We start from the raw sequence: 23,970 nt of genomic DNA, 5'->3' as shown, positions 1-23,970 counted from the left end.
ACTCATTTCTGAGACATGCTTGGCTCAACACTGAGTTGGTGACATCAGAGGCACTCCACAGGGAGTTGCCCATACACAGAAATCCCATAGTAACCATTGCATTGAATGGAATCCAAAGCAATTTAAGAACAGATTTTGATACTGGAAGAATTGTTTCCTTTCTTAAAAACATTAAAAATAAGTCGAGAAAAAAAGAAAAAGAAAAAATTCTGTGTTCTCGATCAGATCTGTGCAAATTTTAACAATCTTAAACATATTCTTCCAGATAAAAATATCTGAATGTCTCATCTTAATCATTATCTTGCGGATTTGCACTTAGCATGTAATCCAGAAACCCTAGAGAACAATCTTAATCCCTTTGGCAAAGTTCTTTAGGGTGTTGATGCCCTAAAGATGTGAAACTTTCCAAATATCTTCTCAGGTGATGGAAAGGAGGAGATTCTTTATACTTGAGAAAATGTATTTCTTTGACATAGAGGATACCCTTAGACTTTGGACTCTTGTCCTTCATCCTTTGGCTTTGGCAACTGAGATAAAAAGGATGGCTTTTGGGAGTTCCCAATGCCTCTCTGATAAAGAGTGAATTGCTTAGGAGACAAAGTGTGATTCCCAGAGGCTGAATACCATTGATAACAACAATAACAATAGTAATAATAAATTTTTTTTTTTAAAGCAGCTCCATTTCTTGAGTATTTACCAAGACTTAGAACTTGTTCTTAGAAAGCCCTGTGTATTACCTCCCTGACTTCTTTACAACCCGCCTATGAACTCAGGTCTACTGTTATTCCCATCTTACAGATGAACTGACACTGAGAGGCTCGGTGGCTTGTTTAGGGCTTCATAGCTAGATATGTTTAAGCTAGGATCCAGCTCTGGTCTCCAGAGCCCAAGTGTTTCACCATTATTTGAAAAAAAAAGAGCAAACAGTTGCAGAAGCAGAATCTACCCATCTGAAGTTCTCTTTCTATACATTATTTGGAACAGATGAAGCCTCCTAACTCCCAGCTTTCTAGATTTGCGCAGCCCAATATGGTAGCCACTAGCCCTGTGTGACTATTTAAATGTAAGATGGCTATGATCACATAAAATTAAAACTTCACTGCTCAGTCACAGTGACCACATTTCAAAGAGTTCAAAAGCCGCATATGTCTCAAAAACCCACGGTACTGAGCCCTGAAGACAGAGAACGTTTCCATCTTCGCAGAAAGCTCTTTTGGCCACACTGTTGTTGATGAAGAAATCAAGACTCAAAGAGGCAAATTGACTTGTCTAAGACACACAGCAAGACCCAAGATTTGAAAAGTGCCTATTACACTGCCACGCCTTAGTCCTTTCCTTGATCCTCTGCTGCCAACCTCCTACACATCTGTCTTGTGTGTGTGTGTGTGTGTGTGTGTGTGTGTGCAACAAGACTTTATCAACAGCAAGCAGTAGACGTTTTATTTCATCTGTGCATCACACTCCAGCTGCCCAATCCTTACTCCCTTCCAGGGCTGAGCACACAGATGGGCCTTTACAAGTCTTAAGCACATAGTAGGATCTTCACAACCACTCTCTCCTTTCTTTCCTAGTCTCCACTTTCAAAATGACAGTGGGAGTTCTGGTAAGCATCAGGCCTCAAGTTTTAAGTAAGATGTGTTATTCTAATTTTTTTTTTTGAACTGGCAATCTTATTGCATAAAGCAGAAAGATGGTTTTTATTTGAAAATCTCGAAGGACTAGTATGTTTAGTGAGAGGAGAGGGGCTGAGGGGACCTGTAATGTTTACCTTTCTCGAGGTGAGAGGCGGGAAGGGTGTGTGGACACCCGAGCCTTCAGGACCTGGGCTCTAGCTCTGTCTTATAAGAATCTTAACCAGAGGTTTGGTTAGGTGTATAGACCCTGGAGACTGCAAGATCTGGGCTGCTGCTCCAGCTTCAGCAGGTAACAGCTGTGTAAGCTTGGACAATTTATGCAACCTTTTTGAGCCTGCATTTCATAGTTTGTAAAGTGGAGTCTGACCTCCTAAGATCAGGAAGCATCTTTGTGATAACTCATGTAAAAGACCAGTAAGTACTCTGACCCATTACCTGACATACACAGTTGTTTTAACTGCCTCATTGTAAATGAGTTATTTACCATTTATCACCCTCACTGGACTGAAGGTTTCTCAAGGGCAGGGCCCATGTCCATCTCATTCACTGCTGTACAGAGTACAATTCTCAGTCCTGGAGTTTATGTTCAATAAATATCTATAGTGAAAGAATATTTCAGTCTCAGGAAAAGTCTGTGTTAATAAGGAGACTTAAAAGTTTATCCCTCTCAGATGCAAAATCTCAGCTGTAACAGTTTTGTCAGGCAGTTGTCTGACCACTACTTGAATGCCTCCAGTGATGAGAAGCTCATTCCCTACGAATGGCTTTTTTTTCAGTTTGGACCCCACTATTGGGCTGGAGGGCAATCACATATGTCCAGCGAATCACAGACAGAAAATGTCACACTTTTCAAGTGTATCTGGCTGTGTTGTGCAGCCACCCATCTCAGCCTAAGTAGAAACAAGGCCGTACAAAGTGAGTCTCCAGACAGCTCTGTGGAGTTTCATGCCTATCATTGGGGGTGGGGAGAGAGGTGGAAAAACGAACCTAGAGAATCTGGCTATAAAACACATTACCTGCATTTATGGTCCTTGTGCCCCAAGGCCTGGGATAAAGTGAAGAAGGAAAAACATTCCACTCTGGCTCTCAGTGACCCCTAAAAGAAACCCCCCGTGGAGTCATTTAGGATAGTAATTTAAGTATAAACTCAAGCCTGCGTTCCTAACCTTCCCTCCATAAACTCAGAAGCCTCACGATGATCGGTACCAAATTGCTTGAAAATGTGGCCCAGAACCCTTCCAGATGAGGGCTGGGCTCAGAGAAATAAAAAGTTAAGGGCATGTTGCTATGGCATTAAAATCAAGGGAGTATGCACGAATCTCAAACTGTGCACAGAAAATATGTTCTTTTTGTGTGCCCTGACCATGAAAGGCTAAGCCAGCAAAAGTCATTAAAATGTCAGAGAGGGAACTGGGTGGGAAAAAAAAATGCATGTTTAAAAGTAAATATGTAGCCCTGTGACAACTGTGTTCCCTGAAAAACTAAAGATGATGCAAAGAAAGAAAAAAGAATTGGGAATAAAGAGGAAGTCAAAGAGAAGCGGCTACATGGTTCCTTCCTACCCCAGTTTGAGGAAATGGCATGATCATCCATTCATTTGCTTCAACTTAGTCCCTTAGAGTCATCTCTGATTCTTTCCTTTCTTTAGTTCCCTGCATCTAATCAACCAGCAAATTCCGAGTCCCAACTTAGCTCTAAAATATTAGGTTGAACCGTATGAAGTTGCCAATAATAGAGCTTCTTTGACCTACAAAAAGGTAATTGCCTACGACTCAACCTAATTAAATCTTGATTCAGCCCTTTTTTTCTATCACCGCCGCCACCGCCCTGGTCCAAGACACCATAATCACTTCCCTGGTCTATGCCTTAGTGTCCAATTGTCTTCCTTTTTCTACTCTAGTTTTCTTCTAGTCCTTTATTCTTTACTTTATATATCAAAGTGGACCATGTCAATCTCCTGCTTAATATATTGGGTGGGTCAAAAAGTTCCTTTGCTCTTTAAGAATAAAAGACACGTTTTTCATTTTCATCAAGAACTTTATGGAACAACTTATTCATGGTTTTGTTCCACTACCTTTTGCCTTTTTTAAGGCAACTTCATAATTCTACCTTCCCAAAACTTTTTATCTTTTTGGGCAAAGAACTGTTCCAAGTGCCTTTTATAGTCTTCCACGGAATGGAAATTTTTCCTATTAAGGAGAACTTGGTAAAGACTGAAATAAATGGTAATTCAAAGGTGTAATGTCTGGTGAATATGGCAGATAAATTCTGCCAGCCAAGCTGTAACAGTTTTTGCCTGTTTATCAAAGAAACATGTGGTCTTATATAATCCTGATGGAAGATTATACATTTTCTGTATAATCTAATTCTGGATACTTTTCTTCAAGCACTGGTTTCAGTTGGTCTAATTGGGGGTAGTATGTTTGGAGAAGGCAATGGCACCCCACTCCAGTACTTTTGCCTGGAAAATCCCATGGACGGAGGAGCCTGGTAGGCTGTAATCCATGGGGTTGCTAAGAGTCAGACACGACTGAGCGACTTCGCTTTCACTTTTCACTTTCATGCGTTGGAGAAGGAAATGGCAACCCACTCCAGTGTTCTTGCCTGGAGAATCCCAGGGACGGGGGAGCCTGATGGCTGCCGTCTATGGGGTCACACAGAGTCGGACACGACTGAAGTGACTTAGCATAGCATAGCATAGCATGTTTTGGAGTTAATCATTTGATTTTCTGGAAGGAGCTCCTAATAGAGGATTATGAGCTTCCAATCCCACCATATACACAGCATCACCTTCTTTGGATGAAGACTAGCCTTTGGTGTGGCTGGTTGTGGTTCATTTCTCTTGCCCTATGATCGCTTTCATTCCACATTACTGTGCCGTATCCATTTTTCATCACTTGTCACAATTGTCTTAAAAATGAAAAATTTTCATTATATTTCAGTGAGAATTGCACACAGATATATGATCAAGAAAGATTTTCTTTTGTTAATTTATGAGGAACCCAACCATCAAAGCAATTAATATAACCAAGATGGTGCAAATATTTTTCAGTGCTAGATTTGGATATTTTGAGTATGCTGGCTATCTCCCGTGTGGTATATTTATTGTTCTCAACTAACATCTCGATTTGATTACTATCAACTTTAGCTGATCTGCCTGACTGTGGAGCATCGTCCAGCAAGAAATCTCTAGCATGAAACTTCTCAAACCACATTTGACATGTTCAGTCAGTCACAGCACCTTCTCCATACCCTGCACAACTCATTTTTATGACTTTAAGTTGCATTTTTAGCTTTCTTAGAATAATAAAGCATAATATGCTGAAAATACTGCTTTTTTCCCCTTCCACCTTCAGTATTCAAATAGCTACACAAAAATTCACCAATTTTGATAAATTTTTAAAAAATGCACTCTGATATTGCTGCTGTCATAGTATTTAATACAATTTAACAAAATTGTTTCAAATGAAGTTAAAAACAATAAAGCACTACTAGAATCAACTTATGGGGAAAAAAACCAAAAAACAATGTTTTGGGCAACCCAATTCTTCAGTGATAAATTTGACAAAGACATGGTCTCTCGGACAGTAAAGAATCTGCCTGCGAGGCAGGGGGCCTGGATTTGATCACTGGGTTGGGAAGATCCCCTGGAGAATGGAATGACTACCCACTCCAATATACTTGCCTGGAGAATTCCATGGACAGACGTACCTGGCAGGGTACAGTCCATGTGGTCCCAGAGAATCAAACACAAGTGAGTGACTAACACTGGTCAGTGGTCTTCTGTACACTGAAAACTACCAAGTGTTCTGTAAAGAAATGTGAAAGTTCTATGTAAATAGAGAGGTGCACCATGCTCCTGGGTCAGAAGTCTCAATATTCTTTTCTAATTGGATCTATAGATCTAGATTTAAAGCAACTCCAGTCAAAATCCAGTAGGCTTTTGTCTTATAAAATTGACAAGCTGATTTTAAAATTCATGTGGGAATGCAAAGGACCTGGAATAGCCAAAATAACGTTGCAAAAGCAGTTCTAAGAGGGAAGTCCATAACAGTCCAGGCCTACCTCCAGAAAGAAGAAAGATTTCAAATTAAAAAAATCTAACTTCACACCTAAAAGTGTGAAAAAGAACAAAGCCCACCGTTAGTTGAAGGAAGAAAATAATAAATACCAAAGTGGAAATAAAGGAAACAGAAACCAAAGAACAATAGGAAAGATCAGTGAAACTAAGAGTTGATTCTTTGAAAAGATAAACGAATTTTATGTCTTTAGACGGACTCATCAGGGAAAAAGGGGGGCTTCTGTGGTGGCTTAGATGGTAAAGAATCTGCCTGCAATGCAGGAGACCCAGGTTTGATCCCTGGGTCAGAGAGATCCTCTGGAGAGGGAATGGCAACCCACTCCAGTATTCTTGCCTGGAGAATTCCATGGACAGAGGAGACTGGTGGGCTGCAGTCCCTGGGGTTGCGAAGAGTTGGACAAGATTGAGCAAATGACATACACATCAGGAAAAAAGAGAGAAGATCCAAAAAAATAAAGTCAGAAATGAAAATGGAGAAGTTACAACCAATACCACAGCAATACAAAGATCATAAAAGACTATTATGAACAACTATGTACCAACAAATAAGACAGTGTGGAAGGAAAGGATAAATTTCTAGAAATCCACAGTCTTCCAAGACTGAACCATGAAGGAATAGAAAATCTCAATAGACTGATTCCAGTTCCAGTTCAGTCGCTCAGTCGTGTCCGACTCTGCAACCCCATGAACTGCAGCACGCCAGGCCTCCCTGTCCATCACCGACTCCTGGATTCACCCAAACCCATGTCCATGGAGTCAGTGATGCCATCCAACCGTCTCATCCTCTGTTGTCCCCTTCTCCTCCTGCCCTCTTTCCCAGCATTAGGGTCTTTTCAAATGAGTCAGCTCTTTGCATCAGGTGGCCAAAGTATTGGAGTTTCAGTTTCAACATCAGTCCTTCCAATGAACACCCAGGACTGATCTCCTTTAGGATGGACTGGTTGGATCTCCTTGCAGTCCAAGGAACTCTCAGGCATCTTCTCCAACACCACAGTTCAAAAGCATCAATTCTTCGGCGCTCAGCTTTCTTTACAGTCCAACTCTCATATCCATACATGACCACTGGAAAAACCATAGCCTTGACTAGACAGACCTTTGTTGACAAAGTAATGTCTCTGCTTTTTAATATGTTGTCCAGGTTGGTCACAACTTTCCTTCCAAGGAGCAAGCATCTTTTAATTTCATGGCTGCAGTCACCATCTGCAGTGATTTGGGAGCCCCAAAAATAAAGTCAGCCACTGTTCCTACTGTTTCCCCATCTATTACTAGTGATGAAATTGAATCAATAATTAAAAAAACTTGCAACAAATAAATGTCCAGGGCCAGATGGCTCCACAGGTGAATTCTATCAAATATTTAAAGGAGAGTTTTCACGTCCTTCTTAAATTATTCTCAAATAACTGAAGAAAAAGAAGTGCTTTAAACCTCATTTTACAAGGCCAGCATTGCCCTGATATTAAACGTAGACAAATATACCACACAAAAGGGAAATTACAAGCCAAGATCCATAATGAAAATAGATGCGAAAATCCTTGAGAAAATATTTACAAACCAAATTCATCAATATATTAAAACAATCATACACACAATCAAGTGGGATTTATTCCAGGTGTGCAAGGATGGTTTAACATTTATAAATTGATTAATGTGATACACCACTTTAACAAAATGAAAGACAACAATCATATAATAATTTCAGTGGATTCAGAAAAACATTTGACAGTATTCAATATCCATGTGTAAAAAACCTCAACAAAATGGATATAGAGGGAATGTACTTCAACATAATAAAAGTTGGATATGACAAACTCACATTTAATATTATACTTAGTGGTAAAAAGCTGAAAGCTTTTTGCCTAACAGCAAGAGCAAGACAAGAATGCCCAGTATCTTTATTTTTATTCAGATTAGCATTGGAAATTGTAGCAAGAAAAAGAAAAGACATTCTAATTAGAAAGGAAAAAGTAAAATTATCTCTGTTTACAGATACTCTGATTTTTATGTAGAAAACCAGAAAGACTCACCAAACCAAAATTTGTTAGAATTTTATAAATAAATTCAACAAAGTTGTAGGGTACAGTGTCAACACACAGAAATCATTTGCATTTCTATACACTAACAATGAAAAATCTGAAAAGAAAAATTTGATTTATAATATTATTAAATAGAATAAAATACTTAAGTAAAGTTAGCCAAGGAGATATAAAACTTATACACTAAAAACTCTAAAACATAGCTGAAAGAAATTAAAGAAGACATGCTGCTGCTGCTGCTGCTGCTAAGTCACTTCAGTCGTGTCTGACTCTGTGTGACCCTATAGACAGCAGCCCACCAGGCTCCTCTGTCCCTGGGAATCTCCAGGCAAGAATACGGGAGTGGGTTGCCATTTCCTTCTCCAATGCATGAAAGTGAAAAGTGAAAGTGAAGTCGTTCAGTTGTGCCCGACTCTTAGCGACCCCATGGACTACAGCCCACTAGGCTCCTCCGTCCATGGGATTTTCCAGGCAAGAGTACTGGAGTGGGGTGCCATTGCCTTCATAAATACATTAAAATTCATGTGTTCATGGATCAGGGGCCTTAATATTGCTAAGATGTCAATATTTCCCAAAACAATCTCTTGATTTCATGCGATTACTATCAAAATCTCAGCTGTTTAGATAAAGAGAAGGCACCATTCTAAAATTCGTATGTAATCTCAAGGGATTCTTAATATCGAAAATATCCTGAAAAAGAACAAAGTTGAAGGTTTTGCACTTTCTGATTTCAAAACTTATTGCAAAGCTACAAAAATCAGAACTATGATACTGCATTAAGGATAAGCATACAAATCAATGGAACAAAAGAGAGATGTGAGGTCAGATGATGATGCCAAAACCATTTAACGGGATAAAGATGATCTTTCAACAAATGATAATGGGAAAACTGGGTATCTACATGCAAAAGAATGAAGTTGTACTTTTTTCTTATACCATATGCAAAACTTAATTCAAAATGGATCGAAGACGTCAATGTAAGGACTAAAAGTATAAAACTCTTAGAACAAAAAGTATGGGAAAAGCTTAAGGACGTTGGATTTGGCAATGATTTCTTGGATATGATACCAAAAGCACAGGTGATGAAAGAAACGTTAGATAGATTTGTCTTCCTAAAAAATTAGACTTTGGTGCATTAAAGGAAACTATCAGTAGAGTGAAAAGTCAAACCAGAGAATCAGAGAAAATATAGTGAAATAATAGATCTAATAAAAGATTAATACCCAGAATACATAAAGAACTCCTGAAAGTCTACAACTAAAGAAATGACCCCAATACAGTATACTAACGCATATATGGAATTTAGAAAGATGGTAACAATAACCCTGTGTATGAGACAGCAAAAGAGACACTGATGTATAGATTAGTCTTGTGGACTCTGTGGGAGAGGGAGAGGGTGGGGAGATTTGGGAGAATGGCATTGAAACATGTGTAATATCATGTATGAGACGAGTCGCCAGTCCAGGTTCAATGCACGATGCTGGATGCTTGGGGCTAGTGCACTGGGACGACCCAGAGGGAGGGTATGGGGAGGGAGGAGGGAGGAGGGTTCAGGATGGGGAGCATGGGTATACCTGTGGCGGATTCATTTCGATGTTGGGCAAAACTAATACAATATTGTAAAGTTTAAAAATAAAATAAAATAAAAAAAAACAAGTTGATTGATTAATAATTGGAAAAAAAAAGAAATGAAAGCTCAGTCAAAAAATAAACAAAAGACTTGAATAGACATCTTTTCAAAGAAGATATACAAATGGCCAATAAACACATGAAGAGTCTCATCATTACTTATCAGAGAAATGTGAATCAAAACTACAATGAGATTCCACTCTATGCCCATTAGGTGGATATTTAAAAAAAAAGAAAATAAAAACCGAAAATACCAAGTGTGAGCATGGATATAGAGAAATTAGAACCCTCATGCATTGCCAGTGGGAATGTAAAATGGTCCAGTCACTGTAGAAAAAATTAGGGCAGTTCCTCAAAAAATTAAACATAGAATTACCATATGATCATATGATCCAGCAATTTCACTTCTGGTATGAGTCCAAAAGCATCGAAAGCTGAGTCTCAAAGAGATATCTGTACACCCACTTTCATAGCAACATGATTCACAACAATCCAAAGGGGAAGCAAATATCCATTGGCAACGAACGGATAAACAAAATGTGGGTATATGCATTCAAAGGAATGAAATTCTGATATATGTTATGGCTTGGATGAACCTTGAAGATATGCTGAGTGAAATAAGCCATGAAAGGACAAATATCATAAGATAACATTTGTCATAGGTACTTAGAATAGCCAAATTCATAGAGACAGAAATTAGGATGGTGGCTAAAATGTTCAATTTTATGTTATTTATGTTTTACTGCAATTAAAAAAATACTACCTTATGAAGAAAAAAAATGCTTCAGTGGCTTCCCATCACACCTAGAATAAAATCTAATTTCCTTTCGAGGCCTGTGAGGTCTTCCAGGACTTGGTCCCTGCTGACCTTTCTGAGCACACCTGTTACTGCTTTCTCCTTCACTTACTACACTTCAGTTACATTGGTTTTTTTTCTTTTCCTTTAACACAAAAAAAATTTTCCTGCCACTGGGTCTTTGCATTTACTGTTGCCCCTGCCTGCAATATTCTCCCTTCAGCTGGCTCCATAGAGAGCTTGCACTTTCCCTACAGATGCTAGTTCAAATGCCATATTAATAAAGCACATCCTTGATCATCTATTAAAATCTTACACCTCAAATTATTTAATATGTTTTCTCCATAAGTTACACTTCATCACAGAACCCTATTTCTTTCCTTTAAGGTATTTTTCACAATCAAAATTATCCTTTTAGTTTTTTGTTGACTTTTATTCATTGTACACATTTATTAGTGATTACTAGGTGCCACAGGCTTCCCGGGTGGGTAAAGAATCCACCAGTCCACCTGCAATGCAGGAGACACAGGCCAGAGCAAACCTGATCCCTGAGTAGGGAAGATTCCCTGAAGGAGGGCATGGCAACCCACTCCAGTATTCCTGCCTGGAGAATCCCATGGACAGAGGAGCCTGGTGGGTTACAGCCCATGGAGTTGCAGAGAGTCAGACATGACTGAAGCACCTGAGCCTGCATGTGCGCACTGGGTGCCATATCCTGTTCTATCTACATTCATGGTTATATCAATGAAATCAGTAAAACAGCACTTATAGTCTAGTGACAAGATACAGGCACACAGCATAAATTAGTAACATATATATTATATTAAACTATGATGAGTGTCAAGGATAAAAATAAAAACAGGGTCAGGACAGAGCCTGTTGGGGATGGGGTTTACAATTTGCTTGCTTATTGCTTGAATATAAGCTTCTGAGGGCAGGATACTTCTCTATCTTGATTACTTCAATTTTCCCACTGCCAAGAGTAACATTGGAAACGCATCATGAATAAATGCTGTGTAGACCAATAATCGGAGAAGGCAGTGGCACCCCACTCCAGTACTCTTGCCTGGAAAATCCCATGGATGGAGGAGCCTGGTGGGCTGCAGTCCATGGGATCGCTAAGAGTGGGACATGACTGAGCGACTTCACTTTCACTTTTCACTTTCATGCATTGGAGAAGGAAATGGCAACCCACTCCAGCGTTCTTGCCTGGAGAATCCCAGGGACAGGGGAGCCTGGTGGGTTGCCATCTCTGGGGTCGCACAGAGTCGGACACGACTGAAGCGACTTAGCAGCAGCAGCAGACCAATAATGGTCCAATTTGAATAAGGTGCTTGCTGCAGGAGTATAGGATGGGGATATTGTTTACAGAGTGATCTCAACTTGCCCACTCATCCAGAAAGCTTGTGTCCACTGAGATCCAAGTGATCTTCTTTTTTTTATTGTGGTAATATACACACAAAATTTAGCCACCACTGGTAGGTGCCTCTGAACGCACTTCGTCACTGAAGTGCGGAGAACATTTCCTCCTCTTCGTCCTTGTTAGGGATGGCTCTTTCCTCATCTCCTTCTGTTTCCAGGTCTTGTGCTGCATTTCAGTTTGCTCCTTTTCAGGGATTCAGATGAGGAAGTATAACCGTGGCTGCTCTATTTTGGAACCAAAGAGAATCAGATCAGCAGACGCCTCGGAGATATTATTTCAGAACTGGGAAAGAACGGACTCTAAGGCAGGAGCTGTTCCTTGCAGCCAGGAGTGTTGGGTACAGAACCAGCTCAGAGCAACTTTGCCATGTCATATTTACTCTGTCGTGCTGTGCAAACTGGAGAGTTTGTTTCCAAGAACATCTGGGAGGACCAGCTGGACACATGTTTCCCTTCTCATTAATTTAGGTTCCTAATTAATCGTGCAAAACCCAAACCAAATAAGCAGGAACTGGGACTGAAAATAATTATTAAGCGCCTCCCCGCCACCCAACCCTCAATGCACACATTCTAATGAAAACTTGGCCCAGGTGATTGGGCCTCCCTTGACTCCCTACCATGGCTCTAACCAAGAAGTTTATCAGACTGAAATGCTTGGGGAAGCAGACAGATCTCTACCCTCTGCTGGGCAGCACAGAACTTAATGGACAAGTGGGACCTGGGATCAATTTCCTAATAATTCTTAAGAAATCAATGTTCTGCTGTGGGCATTTGAGTCAAATGGCCTGAGTTCAAACCCTCCCAACAATACTAACTCTTGTTCACGTCTCTGGGCCTCAGTTTTCTCATCTGTAAAATAGGAATAATTACTGTGAGGATTAAATGAGATGGTTTAATCCAGGTGCTTGGCTCTGGACTTGGTACATTGTAAATACGGTGAGCAACAGACATGATTGTCAATGCTGCTACTGATCGTGAGTTTTATTAACAATCTCCTCTGATTATTACTATTATTGGTCACATAAAAAAGAAAATAGGAGAAATGCCAGGGAGGCCAACTCATGGGAATTAAAAACTCATATCTCACCTTTCTTTGTCGTCTGTCTGGGTCCCTAAGAGCCCAGCTGAGGGCATAATTTTGGTCATCAGTCTCAAGGCACATCTTTGTTTGTTGAATCTGATAGTGTCCTTGGTTAATGTCCCTCTTAAGCTTCAGTGTATCAGAAAAAAAATTCTGAGTGCATTTCGATCAAGGTGTATCAGGGCATGTGGTGGGGTTGGGAGCTCCATCATGCACAATGAGCAGAGTCTAGAAAATGCTGGTTGTGCCACCTGATCCTATGCTGAGGACAAGACTTCCTACTTTGAGAAAAAATGGAGTTTAAAAGACTTATTGAAAGTGCTCCAAAGGTCTCTTGAACATCAAACAGCTATGCAAAAGGGGCTCCCACTGCAAGTCCCTCTGAAATACCCACAGGTTGTTCTTCACTTCTGGATAGAGGTTTCAGAGGAAAATTAGTTCTAATGACTGATACTGTTCCCCCTGCTTTATATGCCTCTTTGAGAGAGACCTTTGAAAAGTAGTTTAGAGATGTATTTGGAATAAAATGTGGGCTATGGTCCACTAAAAGGCAAATCTGATCACATCATCCTGTCTGTGAAAAACCGTCCTTCAGCAAAAACGTAGACTTCCTGCCTGGCTGACTTGGAGACGTGGCCCTGAAGTGTGGCCCCTGCTCACCTCTGCATCTGCACCTCCTATCATGCTCACCCTCCTGCTCCCTCTCCAACTTCTCAGGCTCCTTCCTATTCCTAGAAATCTATGTACCCACTCCTGCCTCCTGAAAAACTCTCTCGACCCCTGCTTAAAGCATCTCCCCTCCTGCTCACCCATTGGCTAAACTTCTCATCCCTCAGACTTCGTTTCCTGCAGGAAGTTGTCCATGAACCTGAGTTTGGTTGGTTTATTTCCTTTTATCTTCCCACAGCACCTATTATCTTTTCTAGACTAGCAACTTCTATGTTTTATTATTATTATGTTTTAAAGTTGCTAAGTTGTGTCTAACTCTTTGAAACCCCATGGACTATACAGTCCATGGAACTCTCCAGGCCAGAGTACTGGAATGAGTAGCCATTTTCTTCTCCAGGGGATCTTCCCAACCCAGGAACCGAACCCAGGTCTTCTGCATTGCAGGTAGATTCTTTACCAGCTGAGCCAGTTGCTGGTTTAATGGTCTTCCTCTGATAGATACAAGGATGAGAGCAAGGGCCACATAGAGTATCCGTGTGTATGACTCTATGGCTGTGATGGTTGCTTTATCTATCTGTCATCCATGCTGTCTCTGTACCTTGACATGCAGTGAGCATTTGTGGAATGAATGAGTGTCCAGCCTGATATGGCTTTTCCAAGCATTGACTTATTGGAAAAGACCCTGGTGCTGGGAAAGATTGAGGGCAGGAGGAGAAGGGGACAACAGAGGATGAGATGGTTGGATGGCATCATTGACCCAATGAACATGAGTTTGAGCAAACTTGGGGAGATAGTAAGGAAGGGAGGCCTGGCATGCTGCAGTCCATGGGGTGGCAAAGAGTTGGGCATGACTGAGCGACTGAACAACGAAACGTTGACTCTAAGTCAGATAACAGACTCCTTGTTCAAGGTGACCCAGTGCATGTTCTTCATCTGGGGATGTAAGACCAACGCACACACCTGGTTCTGCCTCTCTGTCTCAAGACCCTTTTCCACTGCTTCTGCCACATGTCTCTTCTTTGCCCTCTAGTTTTGTTGATCAGTTGCATTCCTAGCAGTGTCCTTGGATCCTCTCCATCCCGCCCTGTAAACCTTGAGTTACCTCAAGGAACACAGCACCTGGCTTGCCTCAGGGTCCTCCTACCAGGCTTCTCTACAGGCAGTAGAGCAGAACCTTGGAGACCATGTTTCCCCCAAGCCCCACTCATGGTGAAGACTGCTTTCTCTGCTTCTCATTTCTGAGCGATGGGGTTGCCTTTCACACAGTAGATGCTGGCATGCCATCTCTGTCTGCAGGAAAGGCAATAAGTGTATAAGCTTTAGCAATGATGTATTAAGTAACCTATGGAATGGGAGAAAATATTTGTAAGTCATATGTCTGATAAAGGGTTCATATCCAAAATATATAAAGAGCTCGTACAGCTCAATGACACAGAGAGACAAGACTAAACAGTGTGATTAAAAAATGGGCAGAAACTGAATAGATATTTTTCCTGAGGAGACATACAAATGGCCAACAGATACTTTAAAAGGTCTCGACATCACTAATGATCAACTAATAATTAACATCACAAATCAGAACCACAATGAGATATCATTCCATGTCTGTTAGAATGACTATCATCAAAACAACAGGAAATAACAAGTGCTGGAGAGACTGTGAAGAAAAGGGAAACCCTGTGGACTGTCGGCGGGAACGTAAACTGGTGCAGTCATGGTGGAAAACGGTAAGGAAGTCTCTCAAAAAATTAAAAAGGGAATTACCACAGGATTCAGCGATTTCACTTTTGGCACATATATCAGAAGGATGTGAAATGATTATCTCAGAAAGATATGTGCACCTCCAAGTTAATTGCAGTATTATTTATAATAGCCAAAATATGGAAACAACCTAAGTGCTCATTGATGGGTGAATGGATAAATAAGATGTATTTCCAATCCCAAAGAAAGGCAATGCCAAAGAATGCTCAAACTACCACACGATTGCACTCATCTCACACGCTAGTAAAGTAATGCTCAAAATTCTCCAAGCCAGGCTTCAGCAATACATGAACCGTGAACTTCCAGTTGTTCAAGCTGGTTTTAGAAAAGGCAGAGGAACCAGAGACCAAATTGCCAACATCCACTGGATCATGGAAAAAGCAAGAGAGTTCCAGAAAAACATCTATTTCTGCTTTATTGACTATGCCAAAGCCTTTGACTGTGTGGATCACAATAAACTGTGGAAAATTCTGAAAGAGATGGGAATACCAGACCACCTGATCTGCCTCTTGAGAAATCTGTATGCAGATCAGGAAGCAACAGTTAGAACTGGACATGGAACAACAGACTGGTTCCAAATAGGAAAAGGAGTATGTCAAGGCTGTATATTGTCACCCTGCTTATTTAACTTATATGCAGAGTACATCATGAAAAACACTGGGCTGGAAGAAGCACAAGCTGGAATCAAGATTGCCAGGAGAAATATCAATAACCTCAGATATGCAGATGATACCACCCTTATGGCAGAAAGTGAAGAGGAACTAAAAAGCCTGTTGATGAAGGTGAAATAAGAGAGTGAAAGACTTGGCTTAAAACTCAACATTCAGAAAATGAAGATCATGGCATCCAGTCCCATCACTTCATGGGAAATAGATGGGGAAACGGTGGAAACAGTGTCAGACTTTATTTTTTTGGGCTCCAAAATCACTGCAGATGGTGATTGCAGCCATGAAATTAAAAGACGCTTACTCCTTGGAAGGAAAGTTATGACCAACCTAGATAGCATATTCAACAGCAGAGACATTACTTTGCCAACAAAGGTCCGTCTAGTCAAGGCTATGGTTTTTCCTGTGGTCATGTATGGATGTGAGAGTTGGACTGTGAAGAAAGCTGAGCGCCGAAGAATTGATGCTTTTGAAGTGTGGTGTTGGAGAAGACTCTTGAGAGTCCCTTGGACTGCAAGGAGATCCAACCAGTCCATTCTGAAGGAGATGAGCCCTGGGATTTCTTTGGAAGGAATGATGCTAAAGCTAAAACTCCAGTACTTTGGCCACCTCATGCGAAGAGTTGACTCATTGGAAAAGACTCTGATGCTGGGAGGGATTGGGGGCAGGAGGAGAAGGGGACGACAGAGGATGAGATGGCTGGATGGCATCACTGACTCGATGGACATGAGTCTGGGTGAACTCCAGGAGTTGGTGATGGACAGGAAGGCCTGGTGTGCTGCCATTCATGGGGTCGCAAAGAGTTGGACACGACTGAGCGACTGAACTGAACTGAACTGATGTATATGACACACACACATATACATGTATACATATACACTGAAATGCCTTAGAATGTATATTGGCATATGCATAATGGCATATTATTTAGCCATTAAAAAGAAGGACATTCTCCCATTTGTGACAACACTGGTGGGTCTTGAAGGTGTTATGCTGAGTGACATGTCAGATAGAGAAAGACAAATATTACATTTCACACATATGTGTGCATGTGTGCTCAGCTGTGTCTGACTCTTTGCAACCCTGTGAAAAGCAGCCCACCAGGCTCCTCTGTCCATGGGATTTTCCAGGCACGAATACTGGAGTGGGTTGCCATTTCCTTCTCTGGGGGATCTTCTCAACCTTGGGATCAAACCCACGTCTTCTGTGTCTCCTGCATTGCAGGCAGATTCTTTATATCTAAGCCATTGGGGAAGCCCTTCACATATATGTGTAATTTTAAAACACTGAACTCATAGATAAAGAAAGCCGGTTGGTGGTTACCAGAAGTGAGATGGGTGGAATGAGTGAAGGTAACCTAAGATACAAACTTCCAGTTACAAGATAAATAAGTTCTGGGTATGTAATGTTCAGCCTGGTGGCTAAAGTCGACAATGCTGTATTGTATATTTGCTGTTGAGATAGACCTTCTCATCACATACACACACAGTTTGTAACTATGTAAGATGATAAATATTAACTCAACTGATTGTGGTAATCATTTTGCAATATATATGTATATGAAATCATCATGTTTTACACTAAAATTGATACATTATGTCAATTATATCTGAATAAAACTGGGGTGGGGGGAAGAAATGATGTATCAGAACATGAAGGATCCTTATGTCTATGTAGTAGGACAGAAAGTTCCATGAAAAATCTATAAGGGTTCTGTGATAAACCAGCAGATAAGTCATGGTAGCGTTATACGTTTTCATGCTTCTCATGGTAATGACAGATACTCCAACTCTAAGGAAGGTAAACAATAAACGGAGTTTGTCCGTTCAGTGTAATTGGAAAAAGTCGATATAGGTTTCAGGTAAAGTGTGATCCTGTGGCTCAGTGATGCCACTAAAGATCGTTTCTTCCTGATGGTTGCAAGGTGGCTTTCAGTGGCGCTTGGGGCTTCCTATTTCACCATTCGCACCTAAGAGGGATGTTCCTGGCATCTCTGGAAAATGTTCTCCTCTAAGATTGCCTTACGTGGCTTGAGGCATGTGTCCAACCCTAAGCCAATCCCTGAGGGGAGAGGCTGACTGCAAAGGTCGTAGGTTTTACTTCTGGAAGCTCGGATGCATTTCCAAGAGGGAATCACAAAGGGGAAACTAGGGAAATTAGTGTGCAACAGTAGTCCGGTCACAGGAATAAGCTGTTGATTTGAGCAGCTTTCCTTGGTGTGATGAAGAAAGGGAAGCGCTTGGCTATATAGCACTGGGGGCAAATGGGATACACCGGAAGACACACCGGAAGTTGACTTCCGTGAGTGACGTTTTGTTGCTGGGACAGGTTTGGTTGGCTAACGGTTTGCCCTCGCTCTCTGCCAGCCCTTGTGCAGGTACATGTTTGGGCTGAGAGTAGATGCTTGCACGTGACTCTGGAACGCACTAGGTTGGAACAGAGTAGGACTCCGGAGCCAAGAGCTGGCGCCTTATTCAGTCACTCCTCCGGCGGGTTCCCTATTGTCCCCGTGGCAGGCGTGGCAGCATGATCATATCTTCCATTACATTTCCTTATAATCTGGACATTAATCGGAGCTCAACAAGTGTTATGCGAACCCACACAATGGACCTATAACAAACCTCAGACCTCCTTGTCGTCACAGGTTACAGGGCATAATCCCATGTAAGAGCTTGTTTACTTATATGCAATACACAGGTTTTCCTTGATTCAATGGACTGTGTTACAACAACCTAGCAATTTACATGTTCTTCCTGATTATCTGGTAATTAAACCCAGTAACTACAAACATACTATAATTATCGTGTAACCGACCATCTGGATGGAGAGATGGAAATAACTATGTATTTACGCTATAGCTGTATGATAATTATGACGTAATGGAATGATCAGCCATGAACAAGGGGAAAGATTTGCAAGAGGTAGGATCATGTTTTCACGTGGATCAAGCAGTAATTCTGGCATTAATTTTCTAGAAACAGCCAGAGATACAAGGCAACTTGGCTGATGAATCCCATTTGGATGGAGACACTGAAGACATAAAGACCAACCAATAAGGAACAGATACCCAAGCAGGAAGTAAATGTGCCCACTCATTTATTTGGATCTTGTTTGCACTTCATTGGATAACACTAAGGATTTGTTTGTTTGAATTGCTCTTCATTTGCATTGGAATCATCAGTGCCTGTCTGTAAATGGTAATGTGTTTGAATATGGTTACTATGTTTTACAGATCTCACATTCATTGAGGAAGTCAGGTGTTCAACCACAGAAAGTTTGAATATAATAGCATTTGTGCTATTGTAAACTTGCAAAAAGGCACTGACATTTTTGGGTAGAACCACAAATAGTATTACCAGAGAATGAGCCCAACTTGAAGCCTTACTATACTTTGGCTGTGATGCAGGCATATGGGGCATGGAGCAGGGGAAAGAGAAAATAGTGTACAGAGTATGAAAGTGAAAGTGTTAGTGGCTCAGTTGTGTTGGATTCTTTGCCACCCCATGGACTGTAGCCCGCCAGGCTCCTCTGTCCATGGAATTCTCCAGGCAAGAATACTGCAGTGGGTAGCCATTCCCTTCTCCAGGGGATCTTCCCAACCCAGGGATCAAACCTGGGTCTCCTGCATTGCAGGCAGATTCCTTACTATTTGAGGCACATGTGTATATATATATATATATATATATATATATATATATATATATATGTATGTGGGATTCCCAGGTGGCACAGTGGTAAAGAGTCTGCCTGCCAGTGCAGGAAACACAAGAGACTTGAGTGTGATCCCTGGGTCAGGGAGATTCCCCTGGAGAAGGAAATGACAACCCACTCCAGTATTCTTGCTTGGGAAATTTCATGGACAGAGGAGCCTGGTGAGCTACAGTCCCTGGGATCGCAAAGAGTTGGACATGACTGAGCACACACACACATGTATGTATGTAGTAGTATAAGGAACATATGGCCACTAGCAGCAAAGTAAACTATACCTGCAATAATAATGCAGTGGGATTGTATCATGGGAGCTTTTAGGTTACGAAACTATCATGTTTCTGTGGAGTCCAGGATGCTGTCAAGGTGTAGTGATCATTTCACAAAGCACTAAGGAGGAAAATAATATCATCAAATAAATAACACGCAGCATTTTAGCATTGGGATTTTGAAATTAAATAGGTTGGAAGAATTTTTGTATACATATTTACATATGATTTTAATCCCGTATTCCTTTTGGGTAAACATAAAGAAGAATCCCTGGTGGCTTGATGGTAAAGAATCTGCCAGCCAAAGCACGAGACTCAGGTTTGAGTCCTCTGTCGGCAGATCCCCTGAAGAAGGAAATGGTTACCCACTCCAGTATTCTTGCCTGGGAAATCCCATGGACAGAGGAGCCTGGCGGGCTACAGTTAATAGGGTTGCAAAAGAGTGAACACGATTTAGCAACTAAAACAACAACAAAAGGAGAATCCATGGATAAGGCACTTCTAAGGACTGCATGGAGACCCAACCAGTCCATTCCAAAGGAGATCAGCCCTGGGTGTTCTTTGGAAGGAATGATGCTAAAGCTGAAACTCCAGTACTTTGGCCACCTCATGGGAAGAGTTGACTCATTGGAAAAGACTCTGATGCTGGGAGGGATTGGGGGCAGGAGGAGAAGGGGATGACAGAGGATGAGATGGCTGGATGGCATCACCGACTCGATGGACGTGAGTTTGAGTGAACTCCAGGAGATGGTGATGGACCGAGAGGCCTGGCATGCTGTGATTCATGGGGTTGCAGAGTCGAACACGACTGAGCGACTGAACTGAACTGAACTGAACTGAAAGTGTCTTCAACACATAAACTGACATTTTTATTGCTCTTTGACTTTGAGACTTCAGCCTCTGTGTTCTTCATACAACATTGTTCTCTGCCATCAGGCACATTGGTGACTCAGCATTTTCTTAAAGGGTGGACGGCTATTGTCTTCTGGATTTTTTTCCGGGCAGCTACACCCATTCTGCAAATTATACAGCATTATTGATGGCTTAAATGTTTGTGATGGTTTGAAATTTTATTCACTATTCTCACTGAATAAGATTTTGAAAGGTTTATTCTCTGCAAATATTTGTGTGCACACTATGTGAATATGAGAAATCTAGTAAAACAAAATGGTCTTTAAAAAAAATCACAGTGACTTAAACTAAGATTCCTTCACTATGAGTCAGGCAACAAAGTCTTGATTGAAATGGATTATTATAAGTAAATTAAATATTATGTAGGATTTGCATTTTTAATATTATGAATTAACTCAGTATTTTACTAGTATAATTCTTTCACATCTTGTTCATATCTTATTATTGGTCACAATAAGTCTATTTCTGTTAAGTTTTTGTAGAGACAAGGAACTTTACCAAGCCCAACTAAACTTCTGTCTCCCTGATGAGTAAGATTTGGCTTCTTTTCTTCTTGCCTACTTCAATTGGTCAAGAGTATCCCAGGGCCTTCCCAGAAATGACTAGGATAAATGAAAGTAAAAGGTGAAGATTACCACTAAATGTACCTATTTAGATAGGATTTTTTTGGTTAAAAGTTAAAAATTAAAGAAAGATTAAACAAAAAAGAATCATTTGTTAAGTGTTCAGGATGTTGTTGGTTTGTGTTGTTTTTTCTTAATTCTTGTCTAATTAATTGTCTAACATCTAATTCTTGTCCACTAAAAATACCCAGTTGTCCTTTGGGGAATTCTTCCTCCCATATCAGTCGCATGGTTTTTGGAGGAATAGACTCCACCTTCTGTCCCAAGGGAGAGTCCTGATTGGTTCAATCCAAACAGTATATCTTATCTCCTTGTCCATTGGTTCAGAAATGGGCATGTGGCCTAATCTGGGCCAATGAGTGTGAATCCTAGAACATGAATAGGGCAAAGGATTCTCTCTTCCTTTGGATAGCATTGTTTATGGTGTGAGGTCTGGAACTACTGCAGCCATTTTGTACCACAGAAAAGCCTAGAACTGGAAAGGGCCCTGTGGTTTCCGAGAATGAATTCTAATCACAAAACATGGGAGAGAGAGACAGAGAGAAGCTGGGTCCTTGGTCAGCAACCAAACCAGTCAAGAATCACTCCTGGACTTTTTAGCTACATGAGTGACACTCAGTAATACTTTTATCATATTAGGTCACTTTATATAAGTTTTATTTTACTTACAGCAAAAATAAAAAAACTTTTACTCTCTATAGAGCTCTATCATGGAATCAAAGCCTAGGAATGGAATAGGGGCCCAGGAAGTGACTGGCAATAGGAACTCTAATCTGCATCTCTAATGCTTCCTGTATGCAGGCTACATCACTCTCCCTTCTCACAGGAGCACCCCACCAGTACCTTCTGGTCAACACATTTAGTTGCTGTGTCTTATTAGCAGTTCAGCATTCCCAGGAGGGAGATGTTAATTGGACCAGCTTAGGTCAGAGGTTGACCTTTGATCCAAAACCTCTGGTTAGAACGTCAGGGTCAGAAAGCATGAAAATGACATACAGTCAACCCTGAGGGTGGGAAGACAGTTCTGAGAGGAAGAGGCGCGGGGTGGGGGTGGTGATTGGAAGACACTCAGGCATCCCAGGAAGTGTCCACTCTAAGTGGCCTCTGGGAAGTCTCCTCAAATCTAGGAATTACTGTTTCTTCCTGTAAAATGCAGCTACTAAACCAAAGGGCTTAAAAAAATTTATTATTGTAGTTGATTTAGAGATTATAATATGGGGTTAGCCAAAAAAGTCGTTTGGGTTTTCTCATAATATCTACTGAAAAACCCAAATGAACTTTTGGCCAACTCAATACTAAGTGAAGTAAGCCAGATAGAAAAACACAAATATCCTATGATATCACTTATATGTAGAATCTAAAACAATGATACTAATGAACTTATGTACAAAATTGAAAGAGACCCATGGATAGAGAGAACAAACTTATGGTTACCAAAGGGGAAAGCGTAGGGATTAGGAAGGAGGGATTGGGAGTTTGAGGTTACCATATACCAAAGGGCTTTCTTTTCTTTTTTTTTTTTTTTACCTTGCCATTCATTAAAAAAAATATATATTTAGTTTTAATTGAAGGATGATTGCTTTTCAATATTGTATTGGTTTCTGCCATACATGGACACGAATCAACCATAGCTATACATATGTCCCCTTCCTCTTGAACCTCCCTCCCACCTCCCACTCCATCCCACCCGGCTAGGCTGTCACCAGGCAGCACTTTGAGCTCCCTGAGGCACACAGCAAATTGCCACCATGTATTTTACATATGGGAGTGTATATGTTTCCATGCTGAGCCTTGAGGTGGGGGTGTGAATATTGGAGACAGGGCCTATTTCAGTGGGCTCTGGGCCTGGGGAAACCTGCAGACATGACAGCATAAGCCTCACAAACATAAGCAAACATTTAATAAGGTATGTTACCACAGGTATCCTCCCAGGTGGCACAGTGGTAAAGAACACGCCTACTAATGCAGGAGACATAGGAGACGTGTGTTCCATCCCTGGGTTGGGAAGATCCCCTGGAGGAGGAAATGGCAACCCACTCCAGCATTCTTGCCTGGAGATTCCCATGGACAGAGGAGCCTGGTGGGCCACAGTCCATGGGGCTGCAAAAGAGCTGGACACAACTGAAGCAACTTTCACACACATGCACACATGCTTTCACAATTTTTTTTTTTTTCCTGAACACCTATAATACTTGGTTATAAAAGTATCATCACAGTAGCTTTTATCTTATAGCCTAGTTTCAGTTCAGTTCAGTTCAGGCCCTCAGTCGTGTCCGACTCCTTGCAACCCCATGAATCGCAGCATGCCAGGCCTTCCTGTCCATCACCAATTCCCGGAGTTCTCTCAGACTCATGTCCATCGAGTCAGTGATGCCATCCAGCCATCTCATCCTCTGTCGGCCCCTTCTCCTCCTGCCCCCAATCCCTCCCAGCATCAGAGTCTTTTCCAATGAGTCAACTCTTCGCATGAGGTGGCCAAAGTACTGGAGTTTCAGCTTTAGCATCATTCCTTCCAAAGAAATCCCAGGGCTGATCTCTTGCAGAATGGACTGGTTGGATCTCCTTGCAGTCCAAGGGACTCTCAAGAGTCTTCTCCAACACCACACTTCAAAAGCATCAATTCTTCGGTGCTCAGCCTTCTTCACACTCCAACTCTCACATCCATACATGACCACAGGAAAAACCAT

General features: G+C 41.2%; 1 long non-coding RNA gene across 1 annotated transcript in view; it reads left to right on the top strand.

Annotated features, from left to right (window-relative positions):
- LOC113875284 overlaps positions 1–20,161 on the top strand; it is an 84,381-nt gene extending 64,220 nt beyond the window's left edge. The window contains exons 7-8 of the long non-coding RNA XR_003506224.1: positions 18,747–18,968; positions 20,012–20,161. This is a non-coding gene — a long non-coding RNA (uncharacterized LOC113875284). The remainder of the gene's footprint in view (positions 1–18,746; positions 18,969–20,011) is intronic.
- Positions 20,162–23,970: the final 3,809 nt, after the last annotated feature.

The sequence above is a fragment of the Bos indicus x Bos taurus genome, chromosome 18, assembly GCF_003369695.1.
Source record: "Bos indicus x Bos taurus breed Angus x Brahman F1 hybrid chromosome 18, Bos_hybrid_MaternalHap_v2.0, whole genome shotgun sequence".
Classification (NCBI taxonomy): domain Eukaryota; kingdom Metazoa; phylum Chordata; class Mammalia; order Artiodactyla; family Bovidae; genus Bos; species Bos indicus x Bos taurus.
Note: the sequence above shows the minus strand (reverse complement) of the source record. Positions and strands in the feature narration are given on the sequence as shown.